Below are 6,085 nucleotides of genomic sequence, written 5' to 3' on the forward strand. Positions count from 1 at the left end.
TGAACTGTATTACTGTCCTGTATTGTAATATACTGTATTATATGGACTGGAATTATGCACATCTTTCAAACCATGATAAAGCAGAAGAGAACATGCGATTCTAGTGCAGCACATGCGGCCCACAAAGTTTCAAGTATAATGTAGGCTAGCGAATTTCATTTTAACTTTTAAATATAATTGGGCATATACTGCTTTCCATACTCAGCTGGGCTGTCTGTCCCCACCCTGAGCGCTGATTTATCATGCAGAGGCCGTAGAGAAGATTTAGACATTGCATATAATTTTATTTTCCATTTCACGCTATGCTGTTCATATAAATAATTTATTATAATTTACCGGTTTCTTGCAGTTATTTATCCCGGGAAAAGGGAGTGGTTTTGGGCGGTAAATCCCGGTAAATCTCTGTAACCGGGTTCTCGCCATTCAACCCTAATCTACACTGATTGAAGTGGATTTAACAGGTGACATCAATAAGGGGTCATAGCTTTCACCAGGTCAGTCTATGTCAAGGAAAGAGCAGGTGTTCCTAATGTTTTGTACACTCAGGCATGCTGACGTCTGATGGTGAGTAAGGTAGCTATATAGCGTAAGGTAGCTATATAGCATTGCTTTAAAATGGAACAGCTAGCTAATATTTATGTAACATGGGTTAGCTGTGTTCTGCAGTTGGACAGTGTGGTGACCAGGTGGGCTGCAGGTTATGGGATCTTGCTTTGCGGGAGCATTCATATGTCAACAAAGTAAGTAAACTTTTCCTTAAAAATAATTGTAGTTATTAAAAGGTACATTTATTTGATTTGTTGGGAAAAGGTCAAGGCTACCAGTAGTGAAGAAAATATTTCATAATGTTTAACAATGTATTCTAGATGAATGCCAGTCACCTGTGGTTTTTATCCCCTGTTGTGTAAAATGGGACAGGAAGTAAGGCTAGTGGTATGTTCTCATTTGACATACTCATAACTGGGCTACAGTATCTCAAACATTTCTTTCCTATATTCTTTGTCATTGAGAAAGTAATCTACAATGAGGCTCTGAGCAGCTTTTTCCAGAATGTTGACCCCATGGTAATTCCATCCCGCCCATCTCTTGCTGTGACCCATTCAACTCTAGCGACTACATGCCTGTGAAACGTGCATGCTCAGTCAGTCAGTCAACCTTTACTCTCCTTCTCAAATGACCATTGTTATTCCCTGCTATGTATGTATTTCCAGCAGAAGCAATGGGGTAGCTTGTGACATCACCGGTGGGAGGATACGATCCCAGGGTAAATTTATTGTCTCTGCTTGATTAATGTGTGTGTGTGTGTGTGTGTGTGTGTGTGTGTGTGTGTGTGTGTGTGTGTGTGTGTGTGTGTGTGTGTGTGTGTGTGTGTGTGTGTGTGTGTGTGTGTGTGTGTGTGTGTGTGTGTGTGTGTGTGTGTGTGTGTGTGTGTGTGTGTGTGTGTGTGTGTGTGTGTCAGCTTCACACACCCTCTGACAAGAGGAATTCCCTCTCTACAGGCAGTGTTGGTAGACATGGAGGACTGGAGGAGGGCATGGTAAATGAGATCCTACAGGGCCCGCATGAGAGAGATCTTTCACAGCACTCAGCTCATCATTGACGTGTCCTGGTGAGGAACTGAGTGACTAACTGAGTGACTGACTGTCTCTCTGTCTGCATGCCTGCCTCTGCCTGCCTCAGGCATGCCATCTCACATGCCCATATGCAGCTTATGAAACTCATTTTTTTGTAAAAGTTCTGTATAGGCTAGGCACCTCAAACTCAACTCTAGACCTCGAAGTTAGTTTCAATGTGCTTTTCCATTGTTCTCACCTAATCAGGGACTGACTTAGACCTACAGTAGGACTCGAGGTGGGTGCAATTAATTATCAGGTATAACAGAAAAACAGATGTCTGTTCGGTTTCGGTTCGATTATAAAAAATTATCATGGTTTTCGGTTACGATTATTTATTTTTTAGACATTAAATGCACTATGCATTATGTGGGTTTAATGCTGTAACAACATAGAATAAAACAATTCACAAAAGTCCCTTGATGGTGGGCACTGCCCATTATTGCTTATCACTCATTAACCATAATTTATTTACATTACTTTAGTTTAATAAAATATTTGTTTTAGTTGATGACTATATTATTTCATTCCAAGTCATCATCTCTATAGAGCTGCTGCCTATGCTGTTTGACAAAAATCACTATTTAGTAGTTCTTCAAAGTAAATAAGGCATACTTTTATGACTGCTGAATACCAACTATCAATCACATAGATCATGTATCTTCGGCTCACGAAGCACCTGCTTTCTATCCCTCTTGATCATGTGTTCCAGACCTGACAAGTTTAAGCTGACTCGCAATGTTTTATGGTCACTGTAGTTAATTACAACGTTCTCTGCGCTAAACTATGTAGAATATTGTCCTGTTGGAAACTACAATTCCCTACTACATTGTACAGTTCAGACTTGATCTAATTTATCTCCAAAGAAACTGCACATCTAGCTCAAGGAAAAAAACAAACTAAATGGCATTCAAATATTTAAACCGACATCGTTGGCTAATCGATCAGCACTAATTGTCAAGCACCACTGACACAGACGATAGGTTTCTGGCTAAAACCTGAACATTAGGACTAGTCAATAAACTTCTAATTATCGAGGTAATTCTGTGGTCAAACAATGCCAAACTTCTTCTGTACCGCAAGTGTGCAACCTCATTAATTTATCTCCAGGGCAGTGGGCCGCTGGACGTTTGGCTCAGCCTACAGGGAACAGATTGTGGACCAGTTGAAGAGGGCAGCAGAGCATTGTGACTGGCAGCAATGCTTTCTCATTCACTCAATGGTTGGAGCTGAGGACTCAAGAGTGTACAAATGCATTCATAGTCTCATAACTACTGAACCACATTAATAAACACATTATAACTGCATGAACGGCATTGGTGCTTTCAATTTTTTTTCCAGTGTAAAGTTTTGGATGAGTATAATGTGTTGTGTTCTATGCTGTGATGGCCAGGGACTGGGCACCTGTGTGTTAAAACTTGACGTCAACACCTCCTCCTACAGCAGTGTCTTGGCCATGCAGTAGCTCACCAGGCATGCCGACTTGTGTTCTCCTGGTGGAGAATCAGGTGTGTGTTTGTCTGTGTGCGTGTGTTACTGCCTGTGTGTCAGGGTTAAAGTGTAATCTTAGTCTTTGATTCAGTGCTCAGGTCTTTCCTCATTATGCATGTCCTCCATTCTGTTTCTGACCGTTAAAGTTTATTATTTTTTTTATTTTTTTTATTTATTTATTTATTTATTTATTTTTTTGGGGGGGGTGTTAAAGTTAAACCACAGTGATTTACTTCCTTTGTCCATTTTTGTTATTCTTCTACCAGTCATTGGTAGACATAGTGAACAAGATAAAGCACATGCCCCACAGTGGAAGGTAGGTTCCACTGCCATCGTCTCAGGCCAGGGAGGGGTCAGTGGAGCGGAGAATGCCATGAACAATGTCGTAGCCAACCTGCTGCTCAATATCACCAGGTATACTATTGGAGATAGACAGGCAGTCTGTGGCACTAGGCCTCTTCATTGAGCCTCCCAGGTGTTTGCAGTCTGGTCTCCTCCAGTGAATTTTACTGCCATTGTAAAAACCAACATCTGTTTTTGGATAAGAAAAACATTAAAAAGCCAGTTTTAAGAAAATTGAGAGGAAATTCTGAATTATAAAAGTGCCATAATAGAATTACAAAAGACCCACCCCACCACCAACAACGTAATTGCACAGTGCAGTCATTGCACTGTTAATTGGGGGTTATTTGTGTCAATAAAGAATAATGCTTGTTTGTCTGAGGTATTAGCATCTGTCTGCTTGGTTCTTACATGTCTGATGTGCTACCAATTCACTGTTTATGCTTCTCTGCTGCTGTAGTTCAGCTCGTTTTGAAGGATCACTCAACATGGACCTGAATGACATGGACCTAGTTCCCTTCCCTCGACTGCACTACCTGGTGCCCAGTGTTACCCCTCTCTATACACCCTGGCTGTTGTTAACATCCCCACTAGGAGATCTGCTCTCTTGTCCCAACAGCTATTTTTACCCATAGACTTCTCTGGAACTCAGGATATTACATTGCCCACCGCCCTCTGTACAAGTGCCCTTTGTTGACAGTCAGTGAATAGCAAAGCTCCGTCTCACTGATGCTGTCTACTCTGTTCTATGCTATATAAAACTGTAGTATCTTGAATAGACCAACATATAATTGGAGGACACTAGATGTAATCTTTACTTGTCATTTATTAGGAACTGATTTACACCACCATCTATCATGGAGACCAATACTCAACTAACTATCTCTATTGCTCACAGAACGGTTACCAACCTAGGACCGGTGATAGCGCCGCCTATTGGTTAGATGAGCCAGCATCATTTATCACTGTATAACAAAAACAGTGAGTGATAGTGACGTGATAGTGATGGCATGATATCAAGCACTCATTATATATTCTGGTGTCTCAAATCTCACAGTGAACTAGGAATACTAGAGAGACCTATGAATAGCCCATTATGCTAATGGTGTGTCCTGGCATGTATAGTGTAGTGTGAAAGCGCTATACAGTAGCGTATTATCTTTGTTAGTTGAATGCATTTAGTTACGGTCCATTGCAGTCTTGTGTGGCTCAGTTGGTAGAGCATGGCGCTTGCAACGCCAGGGTTGTGGGTTTGATTCCCAAGAGGGACCAGTATGAAAATGTATGCATTCAATACTGTCTGTGTCTATCCTACCTCAGGCTGGACCAGATGTTCACTGATGCCTCCAGTAAAGACCACTACCTGGCCTGTGCCCTCAGGTTCCGGGGCAACATGCAGTATCTGACTTCAGCTATCCTCCCCTCCCCATTCCTGTTTCCAATCTCTAATAAGAAGTACTGCAACTGCCTGTTCACCCAGACTCATCCATACTTGTAAGGCCCAGAGATTACCTTCCCAGCTGCTCACTCTCAAATAGTGTTCCTATTCACCGCTGTGTGTTTGTGTTCCACTACAGATGCCCCTGAATCATGACTGGCCAATTCAGCTCCCACCTTCTCCTCTCCCTGCAGAGATCTTTTTCATGTGGCATGTTGTCAAGAGCAACAGAAACAGGAGATTTTATGAAAGCACATACCTGTGTGTGACCACCATGTAAATCTGGAGGAGAAATCTCCTGGAGCACAGACACCTTGTGGCACATTTAGGTGACTGGATAGTGACAGTATTATTCACTTTGGTTGTTCAAGTAGACATCTAGATGTGATTTAAAGTAAACCCTGGAAATGTGGGCTGATTCCGTGTCTGGTAACCTATGGGCTCATTTCCGGGAGCCTAAACTTCTCCTTTGAGAATGAGAAACCGACCCTATATGTTTTCATAGAAAAGCAGGTTGACCAATGCTAGCCCCATATTTATTCGCTCTTCTTCTTCTTCTTCATCTCAGACTGAGGCCCACACTGCCCTTTGTGTCGTGGAACCAGGAGGGATGGAAGACAGGGCTGTGTTCTATGCCCCCTGTGGATCACTCCTTACTGGCCCTGTCCAACAACACCTGCATCAAGCCCACCTTCATAGAGCTCTGAGACCGCATCACCAAGCTCTACAGGAAGAAGGTGCATCCTAACCTAATCTTCAATCACAACAACCTTAAACTCTGTTGCAAAAGAAGTGTTTAGGGTCCAGAAGATTGAGAGGTAAAGACCGCAACAAGACCATTTCCATTTCACAGAGGACAATAGCAGAGTTCTGCTAAAGAAGGAGAAGCGGTTCATGTTCTCTAAGCGGGGCTGTATGCATCAGGATTTTCCCTGTGATCAGTGTAGAGTACATCCCTATCTGACATAATGTATTGTTTTGGCAGGCTCACTTGCATCACTACCTGCTTGTGGCCGGGATGCAGCAGGGCTGCTTCAATAAGGCCATCTCCTCCCTGATGGATGGGATGGAGAAGGGCTGCTTCACCGAAGCCATCTTCTCCCTGATGGACGGGATGGAGAAGGGCTGCTTCACCGAGGCCATCTCTTCCTTCTCCTACCTGATGGACAGGATGGAGCAGGGCTGCTCACGGGGCCCATCT

The 6,085-nt window shown here is 42.8% G+C and overlaps 1 pseudogene; it reads left to right on the forward strand.

The window, feature by feature from the left end:
- Positions 1-548: 548 nt before the first annotated feature.
- Positions 549-5,591, forward strand: LOC139555850 (tubulin epsilon chain-like; annotated as a pseudogene).
- The last annotated feature ends 494 nt before the right edge of the window (positions 5,592-6,085 follow it).

Source organism: Salvelinus alpinus, chromosome 27 (assembly GCF_045679555.1).
Source record: "Salvelinus alpinus chromosome 27, SLU_Salpinus.1, whole genome shotgun sequence".
NCBI classification, from domain to species: domain Eukaryota; kingdom Metazoa; phylum Chordata; class Actinopteri; order Salmoniformes; family Salmonidae; genus Salvelinus; species Salvelinus alpinus.